Here is a 12,356-nt window from a genome sequence, read left to right as displayed (position 1 = left end):
CAAAGGCCCTTAGAGACCTTTTCACTTCTAAAATCTTCTACATCCTGACTTTCATCACTGCGCTAGTGGCAACCATGGTTTCAGCTTCAAACTCTGGAATTCCCTCCATAAACTTCTTCCTTTAAGTCACTTAAAACAAGCCTCTGCTAATTGACTTAATGAAATTGTCCATTTAACAACGATAAAGCATTTGGGGAGGTTTGACTACATAATTTAAAATAAAGGCACTACATAATATACAAGTTGTAGCTGTGATTCACTAGTTTGTAACTAAGCCTGGATGGAAGAGCTGCAATGAGACAGCCCTGAGGCAGCAATGCAGGAGCTGTCAATCAACGAGCGGCCAAGTCCAGGCCCACATCAGGACACCGCCCACTCTTTTGCCCGGTTAATTACACCAACACAAAAGGCATGCGGTCTAAGGCGCTGGATTTAAGTTCTAATCTGTAACGAGACGTAATTTCAAATCCACCATTACTAGAAGATCATAAAGATATGTGGAAGAAAACAGCCAATCTAAGTCATTGGGTACAGGGTCACACTTACCAAAAGCAGAACAAACAAACCACCGGACACTTCAGCCGGGCGAAAAAAGGCGCCTGCGCAAAATCAAGACTACCGGCAGAGACAGGCACCTGCGCAAACTCACTGACACACTGCTAGCCACCAGCTGCCTTTCAGACCGGCCGCTACCACCGCCCTCATTTTCCGCTCTTCGCTCCCATTGGCTGAAGGAAGAGATTTTTTTCACCACTTCCGGCTGGCTGGAGCGGCGGTTGGTTTTTCGCGCGGTGATGACGTGTTTCCAATTTGAAAAGAGGCTTTTCACTGGCTGGAAGGTGTAAATGTGGAAAACAGCTCGCACTGACCCGATTGGTCAGTGCATCATTGATCGCACCAGTCACTCCTGTCAATGGTCACCCATCTCACTGGTCACTCAATCTATTTGTCACCCATCCCAATGTCCACTCAATACATTGGTCACCCATCTCACCAGTCAGTTATCCCACCGGTCATCCACAGCATCGGTCGCTCTCACTCATTGCATTGGTCACATCCCACCAGTCATTCATCGCATAGGTCAACTACCACTGAGTCAACCCACAGGTCACTCATTCCTTCAGGTACAGGTCAATGGCAACTAAGGTTTATTAACAAAATAAAGATGGCAGGATGGATAATGTGTCATGGCTGCAGCGTGTGGGAGCTCCTTGAAGCCACTACAATTAATGGCAACAACATCTGTGGTAAATGTCTATGGCTCAAGGAGCTTCGGCTCAGAGTTGATAAGCTGGAGGTTGAGCTGCAGACAATGTGACACATCATGGAGGGAGAAACCATAACCTGGTCACACTCCTTAGGTTAGCGTTGTATGATTTGATCAGTGATCAGGGACAGATGGGTGTGATTTTAAGTCAGGCAGATAAGGGGCTCGAGAAGGCGCGAATAGCGGAGCCTCAGCCCTGGCAATTGAACATGTTGTATCGACAAGAGCGAGGGCTGTAGTGTGGATGCGCAAACTAATCATGACACCATGGTACAGGAAGCCATTCAAGTGCTGGGAGTTAAAAGGGATGTAGAGGTAGTAGGGAACAGTATAGTCAGGTGGATAGACACTGTTCTCTGCAGCTGAGAGCGAAAAACCAAAAGGCTATGATGCCTGCCCGCTCACAGGGTTTAGGATATCTGCTTATGGCTGGAGAAGAACTTGAAGTTGGGGGGGCGGGGGGGTGGGGGGAGAAGATCCAGTTGTCGTGGTCCATGTAGGTACCAATGACATAGGTAAGACTAGGAAAGAGATTCTGCATAGGGAATATGAGGAGCTAGGCACTAAATAAAAAAGCAGAACCTCTGGATTTTTTACCTGAGCCACATGCAAATTGGCATAGCGTAAATAAGATTAGAGTGATAATGTGTGGCTCAAACACTTGTGGGAAAAGTGAGTTCTGGTTTGTGGGGCACTGGCACCACTACTGGGGAAAGTGGGGGCTGTATTGTTGGGATGGACTTCACCTGAACCATGCTAGGACCAGTGTTCTAGCAACTTGTATAACTAGGGAAACACAGAGGGCTTTAAACTAAATATTTGGGGGGTGGGGGAGTCGGGGGAAGGGATCATGTAGGGTAAGATTGAGTAAATTAAAGGGAAATTCACAGCAATAGATCAAGTTAGCAATAGAGATAATGATAATCAGAATATAGCAGGAAGGGACAGTGCTTGCAAACTTAAGAGTGTACCAGAAGATAGGGCAAGAGTTCACAAAAACAGTAAAATCTGAATTAAGGGCTGTGTATCTGAATGGCTGCAGCATTCATAATAAAACAGATGAATTGTCAGCTCAAATAGAAATTTATACCTATGACATGATAGCCATTACAGAGACGTGGCTACAAGGAAACCAAAGCTGGGACCTGAATATCCACGGGTGCGTGACATTCAGGAAGGACAGAGGCTGGGAAAAGTGATGGGGTAGCTCTATTACTTAAAGAGGGCATTAGTACTGTTGTGAGAGGTGGCTTTAGTTTGAAAGACTAAGAGGTAGAATCAGTTTAAGTAGAACAAAGAAACAGCAAGGGGCAGAAAAAATTGGAAGGAGTTGTTTATAGGTCACCAAACAGCAGTGATAATGTAAATCACAGTATAAATCAGGAAATTAGAGCTGTATGTAACAAGGGTAGTACAGTAATCATAGGGGATTTCAATCTACATATAGACTGGTTAAACCTAATTTGTACTAATGTTATGGAAGATGAATTCTTGGAATGTATGCAAGATGGTTTTCCAGAGCAGTATGTTGAAGGAACAGGCTATTTTAGATCCAGTATTGTGCTATGAAAAAGGGCTAATTAATAATCCTGTTGTAAAGGAGCCTTTAGGTAAGAGTGGCTATAATATGATAGAATTTTATATTAAGTTTGAAAGTGATGTTGTTCGATCAGAAACTAGGATCTGAAATCTAAACAAAGGAAACTATGAAGGCATGAAAGACAAATTGGCTATGGTGGATTGGAAAACTACCTTAAAAGGTATGATGGTAGACAGGCAATGGCCAACATTTAAAGATCTAATACATAGTTTACAAAAAAAATGCATTCCTTTAATACACAAAAACCCAGCAAGCAAAATGTTCCAACTATGGCCAATGAAAGAAATCAAGGATTGTATTAAAGCAAAGGAAGAGCAAAAGTTGCCAAGTAAATGGAAAGCCTGAGGATTGGGAGCATTTTAGAATTCTTCAAAGAAGGACCAAGAAAAGGATTAAGAAAGGGAAAGTAGAATATGAAAGTAAACAGTGGGAAACATAAAAACAGACTGTAAAGGCTTCAATAAGTATGTAAAAGGAAAAGATTAGCAAAAACAAATGTGAGTCCATTACAAGTGGAGTCAAGAGAATTTATAATAGGTAATAAGGAATTGCAGAGAAACTAAACAAATACTTTGTGCCTGTTTTCACAGAGAAAAATACAAAAAAAATCTCCCAGAAATAATGGAGAATCAAGGAACAAAATTTTGCCCACTCATTTCGCCTCTCCAAATCTCCTTGAAGCATCTTTGCCTCCTCCTCACAACTCACACCGCCACTTATTTTTGGGTCATCTGCAAACTTGGAAATATTACATTTAATCCCTGCATCCAAATCATTGATATAGATTGTGAATAGCTCAGGCCCAAGCACTGATTCTTGCGGTACCCCATTAGCCTTGTGTTGAAAGAGATGGCTATAGAGATAGTAGATGCATTGCTGGTCATCTTTCAAAATTCTATAGACTCTGGAATAGTTCCTGCAAGTTGCATGGTAGCAAATGTAACCCTAATATTTAAGGAGGGCAAGAGAAAACAGGAAACTACAGATCTGTTAGCTTAACATCAGTTGTAGGGAGAATGCTAGAACCTACATTAAAGGATATGATAACTGGGCACTTAGAAAATTATGATAACAGGATTGGGCAAAGTCAACATGGATTTATGAAAGGCAAATCATGTTTAACAAACCTATTGGAGTTTTTTGAGGATATAACTAGCAGAATATATATGGGAGAACTGGTGAATGTGTTTTGTTTAGATTTTCAGAAAGCTTTTGATAAGGCTTCACACAAAAGATTAGTAAACAAAATAAGAGCACATGCAACTGGGGGGAATATATTGGTTTGGAGTGAGAACTGCTTACCAGACAGAAAATAGAGAATAGGAATAAGTGGGTCATTTTCAGGTTGGCAGGCCATGGCTAATGGGGTGCCGCAAGGATCAGTGCTTGGGCCTGAGCTATTCACAATCTATATTAATGATTTGGGATTAAATGTAATATTTCCAAGTTTGCAGATGACACAAAAATAAGTGGCGGTGTGAGTTGTGAGGAGGAGGCAAAGACGCTTTAAGGAGGTTTGGAGAGGCTAAATGAGTGGGCAAAATTTTGGCAGATGGAATACTTTGTGGAGAAATGTGAGGTTTTCCAATATGGTAGGAAAAACAGAAATACAGAGTATTTATTAAAAGGTAAGAGGCTGGGAAGTGTTGAACTTCAAAGGGACTTGGATGTCTTTGTTCATGAGTGGCTGAAAGTTAACATGCAGGTACAGCAAGCAATTAAGAAGGCAAATAGTATGTTGACCTTTATTACAAGAAGATATGAGTGCAGGAGTAACGATGTCTTACTGCAATTATATAGAGCCTTGGTGAGACCACACTTGGTGTATTGTGTGCAGATTTAGTCTCATTACCTAAGGAAAGATATACTTGAGCATTGCTGAAAAAAGACATCTTGTTCTCAAACAACATATACATACATTGAGCCTGTTTCAGCTAAACAAAATAAGTGATAGCCATTCACTGGCTCATTCCTCAGGGTAATGCTTTGACCAATCAGAGTCAAGCTGCCTGGTTTAAATTTCAAACAATGCTTGGCAGTTAACTGTCAGTCACTGTTAACTGGTGCATTCTCCATGGCAACGCCTCTACCAATCATGATTTCACTTGCCAATCAATCAGCACTCTCTTCTCATACAGTGTAAAGTTGTTGCTTCCCCTGACATTGGTATTCTTGCAATTGTCCTGATGATTGCAAGACAAAAAGCTTCGACAAAATGTATTTTTTCAGAAATACTCAAGTTCTGTAATACCAAATGACTAAAAGATATACTTGCTATAGAGGGAGTGCAACAAATGTTCATCAAACTAATTCCTGGGATGGAAGAATTGACCTATGAGGAAAGATTAAATAAACTGGACCTTTATTCTCCGGAGTTCAGAAGAAGGAGAGGTTATTTTGTATAAACATACAAAATTATTACAGAGCTCAACAGGGTAGATGCTGGATGTTTCCCATGACTTGGGGGGGGGGGGTCTAGAACCAGATGACACAGCCTCAGAATAAGGGGTAGGCCATTTAAGATTGAGATGAGAAGGAATTTCTTCACTCAGTGGGTGGTGAATCTTTGGAATTTTCTGTCCCAATAGACCATGGAGGTTCAGTTGTTAAATATGTTCAAGACTGAGATCGACAGATTTCTACATGTGCAAAACAGACAGGGATACAGGGATACAGGGATAGTGCAGGAAAATGGTGTTGAAATAGAAAATGCAGCCATGAGCTCATTGTTTGGTGGAGTGGTCTAGAACAGCTGAATGGCCTACTCTTGCTCCTATTTCTCATGTCTTTAAGGTTGCCAGCTTTGTTGGACATATTGCTGCAGGTTCCAACAGCCTTTTATCCTATTTCCAAAGTTCTCTATACTAAACAAAATATATGAGAAAAACAAGGGAAAGGGAAAGGTAGGACAAACAAATCCAGAGCTCCCTGGATAACAAAAGAGATAGTGATTAAGATGAAGCAGTAAAAGTGTGTTTATGATAGATGTCAGGTGGATAATACAAACAAGAGCCAGGCTGAAGAAAGAAGGTTCAGAGGGGACTTAAAAAGCAAATAAGAGAAGCAAAGAGAGAGTATGAGAAGAGACCAGCAGTTAACACAAATGGTAATCCAAAAGTCTTCTATGGGCATATAAATAATAAAGTGGTTGTAAAAGGAGGTGTTGGGTCAATTAGGGACCAAAAAGGGAATGTATGCACGGAGGCAGAGAGCATGCCTGAAGTATTAAATTAATACTTTGCATCTGTCTTTACTAAGGAAGAAGTTGCTGCTCAGGCCATGGTGAAAGAGAAGGTAGTTCAGGCACTTGAATGGTTTAAAATTAATAAGGAGGAGGTATTGGATAAGCTGTCGGTACTTAAAGTTGATAAGGCACCAGGACCGAAGGAGATACACCCAAGGATACTAAAGGAAGTGAGAGTGGAAATTACGAAGGCATTGGCCATAAGTTTCCAAACTTCCTTAGACTCAGGTGGTGCCAGAGGACTGAAGAATTGTAAATGCTACATCCTTATTAAAAAAGGGTGTAAAGATAAGCCCAACAATACAAGCTGTTGGTTTAACTTCAGTGTGGGAAGCTTCTAGAAATGATAATACAAGACAAAATTAATAGTCACTTGAGCAAATACAAGTTAATTAAGGAAAGCCAGCACAGATTTGTTAAGGGTACCCTATGTTTAACTGATTTGTTTGAGTTTTTTGATGAGGTATCAGGGAGAGTTGATGAGAGTAACACCGTTGATGTGGTGTACAGGGGTTTCCAAAAAGCATTTGATAAAGTTGCTGCACAACAGGCTTGTGAGCAAAGTTAGAGCTCATCCAATAAAAAGGACAGTAGCAACATGGATACAAAATTGGCTGAGTGACAGGAAAACAGAGTTTTTCATACTGGGGGAAGGTATATAGTGGAGTTTCCCAGGGTTTGGTGTTGATGTTAGGACCCCTGCTCTTTCTGATATATATAAATGACCTAGACTTCGGTGTACAGGGCACAATTTCAAAATTTGCGAATGATACAAAACGCGGAAGTATTATGAATTGTGAGGAGAATAATGTAGAACCTCAAAAAGATATAGACAGGTTGATAGAATGGACTGACAGTGGCAGATGAAATTTAATGCAGAGAAGTCTGAGATCAATCATTTTGGTAGAAGTAATGTAGAGAAGAATCTATCTACCTCTGCCTTAAAAATATTCAAAGATTCTGCCTCCACCGCCTTTTGAGGAAGAGAGTTCCAAAGGCTCATGACCCTCTGACAGAAAAAAATTCTCCTCATCTCTGTCTTAATTGGGCAACCCTTTATTTCTAAACAGTGACCCCTAGTTCTAGATTCTCCCAGAAGAGGAAACATCCTCTCCACATCCACCCTGACAACTCCCCTCAGGATCTTATATGTTTCAATCAAGTCACCTCTTATACTTCTAAACTTCAGTGGATACAAGCCGAGCCTGTACAACCTTTCCTCATAAGACAACCCAGCCATTCCAGGTATTAGTCTAGTAAACCTTCTCTGAACTTCTTCCAATGCATTTATATCCTTCCTTAAATAAGGAGACCAATACTATACACAGTACTCCAGATATGGTCTCACCAATGCTCTGTATAACTGAAGCATAACCTCCGTTCTCTTGCATTCAATTCCCCTTGCAATAAACTATAGTATTCTATTTAGTTTCCTAATTACTTGCTGTATCTGCATACTAACCGTTTGCAATTCATGCACTAGGACACCCAGATCCCTTTGAATCTCAGAGCTCTGCAATCTCTCACTATTTAGATAATATGCTTCTCTTTTATTCTTCCTGCCAAAATGGACAATTTCACATTTTCCCACGTTATACTCCATTTGCCAGATCTTTGCCCATTCACCTAACCTATCTATGTCCTTTTGTATCCTCTTCACAACTTACTTTCTTACCTATCTCTGTGTCATCAACAAATTTAGCAACCATACCTTTGGTCCCTTCATCCAAATCATTTATATAAATTGTAAAGAGTTGAGGCCCCAGCACTGATCCCTGTTGCACATCATTCATTACATTTTGCCAACCAGAAAATGACACATTTTGCCTACTCTCTGTTTCCTGTTAGCCAGCCAATCTTCTATACATGTCAATATGTTATCCCTGCACCATGAGCTTTTATTTTCTGTAATAATCTTTCATGTGGCACCTTAGTAGATGCCTTCTGAAAATCTAAGTGTAGTACATCCACTGGTTCCCCTTTATCCACAGCACATATTACCTCTTCAAAGAACTCCAATAAATTGGTTAAACATGATTTCCCTTTCACAAAACTATGTTGATTCTGCCTGTTTACCTTGAATTTATCTAAGTGCCCTGTCATAACATCTTTCATAACAGCTTCTAACGTTTTCCCTACGACAGATGTTAAGCAACTGGCTTATAGTTTCCTGCTCTCTGTCTGACACCACCCCCTCCTCCCCCCGCCACTTTTTTGAATAAAGGAGTTACATTAGCTATTTTTCAATCTAATGGAACATTCCCCGAATTTAGCAAACTTTGGAAAATTAAAACCAATGCATATACTATCTCACTAGCCACTTATTTTAAGACCCTAGGTTGAAATTCATCCGGACTCGGGCACTTGTCAACCCACAGTTCCAACAATTTGCTCACTGCTACTTCCCTGGTGATTGTAATTTTCTTGAGTTCCTCCCTCCCTTCCAATTCTTGATTTACATTTATTTCTGCGAATGTTACTTGTATCCTCTATACTATAGTGAAGACTGATGCAAAATACTGGTTCAATTTATCTGCCATCTCCTTATTTTCCATTATTAATTCCCCAGACTCACTTTCTATAGGACCAACACTCACTTTGTTAATACTTTTCTTTAAACATCTATAGAAACTCTTACTATCTGTCTTTATATTTCTAGCTAACTTTCTCTTGTACTCTAGTTGTTCCCTCCTTATCAATCTTTTAGTCATTTTTTGCTGTTTTTTATATTCTGTCCAATCTTCTGCCTTGGCACCCATCTATGCGCAATTATATGCTTTTTCTTTAAGTTTGATACTATCTTCAACTTTTTTATTTAACCACAGATGGTGGGTCCTCCCCTTGGAATTTTTATTTTTCGTTGGAATGTATCTATTCTGTGTATCCTCAAATATCATACAGTATCACAGACTTTATTAATAGGGGCACAGAGTACAAAAACAAGGAAGTTATGTTAAACTTGTGTGAAACACTGGTATTGCACCAACTGGAGTATTGTGTCCAGTTCTTGGCGCCACACTTAGGATGAATGTGAAGGCATTAGAGAAAGTGCAGAAAGAATTCACAAGAATGGTTCCAGGAATGAGGAACTTCAGTTACACAGATAGATTGGAGAAGTTGGGACTGTTTTTCTTGGAGAAGGTTAAGAGGAGATTTGATAGAAGTTTTCAAAATCATGAGAGGTCTCAACAGAATAGATAGGGAGAAACTGTTCCCATTGTTGGAAGGATCGAGAACCAGAGGACATCGATTTAAGGTAATCGGCAAAAGAAGCAAGGGCGACATGAGGAAAAGTTTTCCCACACAATGAGTGGTTAGGATCTGGCATCACTTCCTGAGCGTGTGGTGGAGACACATTCATTTGTGGATTTCAAGAGTGAACTGGACTATTACCTGGAAAGGAAGAATGCACAGGGCTACGAGGAGGAGGATGGGGAGTGGCACTAGCTGAATTGCTCCTTCAGAGAGCCAGCACAGATATGATAGGTTGCATGGCCTTCTTCTGTGCTATAATCATTCTGTAATTCTGTGACTTATTTCCACTAGTTACATCAGTACAATTGGGTCTGTACAAAATTGGAGATATGGGACGAAGCAGTGTTTGTCTTTCAAAGACCCAGAACAGGTATGGCACACTGACTGGCCTCCTGTGCTGTATGTTTATTATTCTATGAACCAGTGGTAGCCAGTCTTACCCCCACTCCCTCCCCCCACATCCCTGTTCACTGGACACAGCAGTCAATCAGTGCTCACTCTACCATTAATCATTGACCCTAATAATCATTGAATATTGATCAAGAACAGGAACAGTTAAGGATTTTTCCACTCTCTATTCCTGGGCATTGGGATCAATTATACTTCCTTATTGCCCAACAAATACAGGAGACTCAAGAGAAACTGGAGACTGTTCCTGGAACTTTCCTGGTTATATGACTTAGTCAACAAATAAATTCACTAATTCCATTTGATTTAAAGGTTAACGTTAGAAATGACAGATTGATGAATGCTGAGGCCAGAAAGCTCCAAAGATTGAGGTGAAACAGTTGTTTGTTGTATGATCAATCCCCAGGACATCCTAGTACAGAAGAGACAAAAAATATTTCAGTAAGGAGGAAAATGAGAAAGAAATTGCGTTTATATAAATCAGTATCACTACTTCAGAATGTCCAAAAGCACTATACAACTCATTCATTGATTTCAAAGTTGTCAAATAATGAGCAATGTAACTGATGTGGATCCAGCCCACTGGTTGGAGAACAGTATGAAGTATCGTTTCTGAGGGGGAGGCCCAACTGGATCAGGCACTTACCTCGGCAGCACCAGCCATTCCTAGTATTCAGGACCCTGGGGGCAGAAATCCCTCCCACAGAAAGCTGCCGGCCAGAGACTGGCAGTTCCCCATTACAGGCAGTGCCACCAGGATCAGTGGCTGCTAATGGTAATTCATCCAGGGAGATGCCTAGAATCACCGTGGAATCCAGGCCAAAGGTGAGATAAGGTGGGATAGGGATCACAAGGTGGGGGTCATGGGGTGAGGGGCAGGGCAGGGGTGTCAGCGGCAAGGGAAGGGGGATGGTTATCAACAGCCAACCTTTGCCTGATGCCAAGTCCTTTATATGGGCACTAAGTGAATGAGGGAGCTCCACTATACTGCTGCAGACAAACCCGACGGGAAAGCCAAGCCACTCAAATGTAATCCCTGAGCCAGGACTAAATTCCAGTGGGATTGGGATAATTGGTGTCAATTAGCTTAATAACGAGCTAATTGACAACACATTGTGAGCGGACGAGTTTCCCCCATGGGCCTGTTCCCGCGGGGAGGTTTTCTCACCAACTGATGACTGACTTGTAGCCTCTTGCACAATTAAGTGGACCCAGCTGCCATGTTTCCAACCCAATATTTATTTCTTCATAGATGTAAAAGGACAATGATGTTTGTAGTATTTACAGGCTGTTTACCTGTCCTGTTCACCAAATGATTAAAGGGAAGCCACAGATATTTGATAATTATTTAAATAACTAAATAGGAACATAGGAGTTACTACTGAAAAAAGGCCAAGATCTAGCTAGTCCACCTTCTACAATCCTGGTAGTTACATGATGCAATGATAATGGAGTTGTTGACCAATCACGACAATCAAGCTCTCTCAATTAATATACTACATTTATATTGTCAATAATAAAGGATGTATTTTACACATCAGGTTAAATTTAGCATAAAATAAATGGAAAACAAACACAGAATTACCTGGAAAAACTCAACAGGTCTGGCAGCATTGGCGGAGAAGAAAAGAGTTGACGTTTTGAGTCCTCATAAGGGTCATGAGGACTCGAAACGTCAACTCTTTTCTTCTCCGCCGATGCTCCAGATCTGCTGAGTTTTTCCAGGTAATTCTGTTTTTGTTTTGGATTTCCAGCATCCGCAGTTTTTTGCTTTTATAAAATAAATTGATCCCATTTAGTTACAATGGTAGTTGTCAATAGCAGTTTCTGCAGGCAATGCGGAAGTAACTACACAGAGATCCGTTCAGATCTCACAAAATGCATACAATGCCTATGTCTTCAAAACTCTAGACCAAACTCTCCTCAACCCTCACCTTAAACCGTGCCCCCCCAGCCAATTTACAATTGGTGCCTTGCTCTTTATTTTCAGTTACTATTGGCATTGCAGATGCCCTGCATTGTGCTTTTGACACAGCTTGGATTAGGACTGTTAGGGGCGGGAGGGTGGTTATGGCAAGGGTTGAAGAGAGTTAGGTCTAGAGTGAGAGAAGGAAGTGAGAGAAGGGGTTGGGAGAACATTATCATCCTTTACAGTGTTCGTCTGTCCCTTCCTGAAGGAACACCATATTGCCATCCAGCTGAGGCCAGCCTCCACGTAGACCAGCAGGCCTCCAATTATCTACTGCTCTTTCATGCTTTGCTTTCACAAGCTCAGGCATTGGAAGGCTGTGAAGGAGCATTATACTGGCATCACACAGACCAACTTCCTGATGCATTGTCCAGATACCTAATTTAGACCATGCAATCCAGGCCACAAATTCACATGCCACTATGCAAACATGCACTCAGCTGCAAGATGGGCTTTGAACTAGCATTCCTTAAAGGATCTGCACCCAAATTGCACGTAAGGTAATATTTAAGAACTTACAGGAAAGTACTCTGGAGTGTTCTTGGAGGTGATGCAGTGAGTGTCTGGACTGGGCAGTGAGTGTTGCAGCATCCTCACTGGATGGGCAGAGGAG

General features: G+C 41.1%; 1 protein-coding gene across 3 annotated transcripts in view; it reads right to left on the bottom strand.

Moving 5' to 3' along the window:
• The window catches only part of si:ch211-59o9.10 (uncharacterized protein LOC561841 homolog), a 32,190-nt gene extending 31,293 nt beyond the window's left edge, over nucleotides 1-897 (bottom strand). The window contains exons 1-2 of one of the 3 annotated variants that reach the window (XM_041203657.1): nucleotides 547-897; nucleotides 261-444 (exon numbers count right to left, since the gene is read on the bottom strand). The gene's annotated coding sequence lies outside the window, so the exon portion shown is untranslated. The remainder of the gene's footprint in view (nucleotides 1-260; nucleotides 445-546) is intronic. The other 2 variants (XM_041203656.1, XM_041203658.1) reach the window with 2 other exon arrangements.
• Between the last annotated feature and the right edge of the window lie 11,459 nt (nucleotides 898-12,356).

This window comes from Carcharodon carcharias, chromosome 13 (assembly GCF_017639515.1).
Source record: "Carcharodon carcharias isolate sCarCar2 chromosome 13, sCarCar2.pri, whole genome shotgun sequence".
NCBI lineage: Eukaryota > Metazoa > Chordata > Chondrichthyes > Lamniformes > Lamnidae > Carcharodon > Carcharodon carcharias.
The sequence above is the reverse complement of the archived record's forward strand: the minus strand, read 5'-3'. Positions and strand labels throughout refer to the sequence as shown.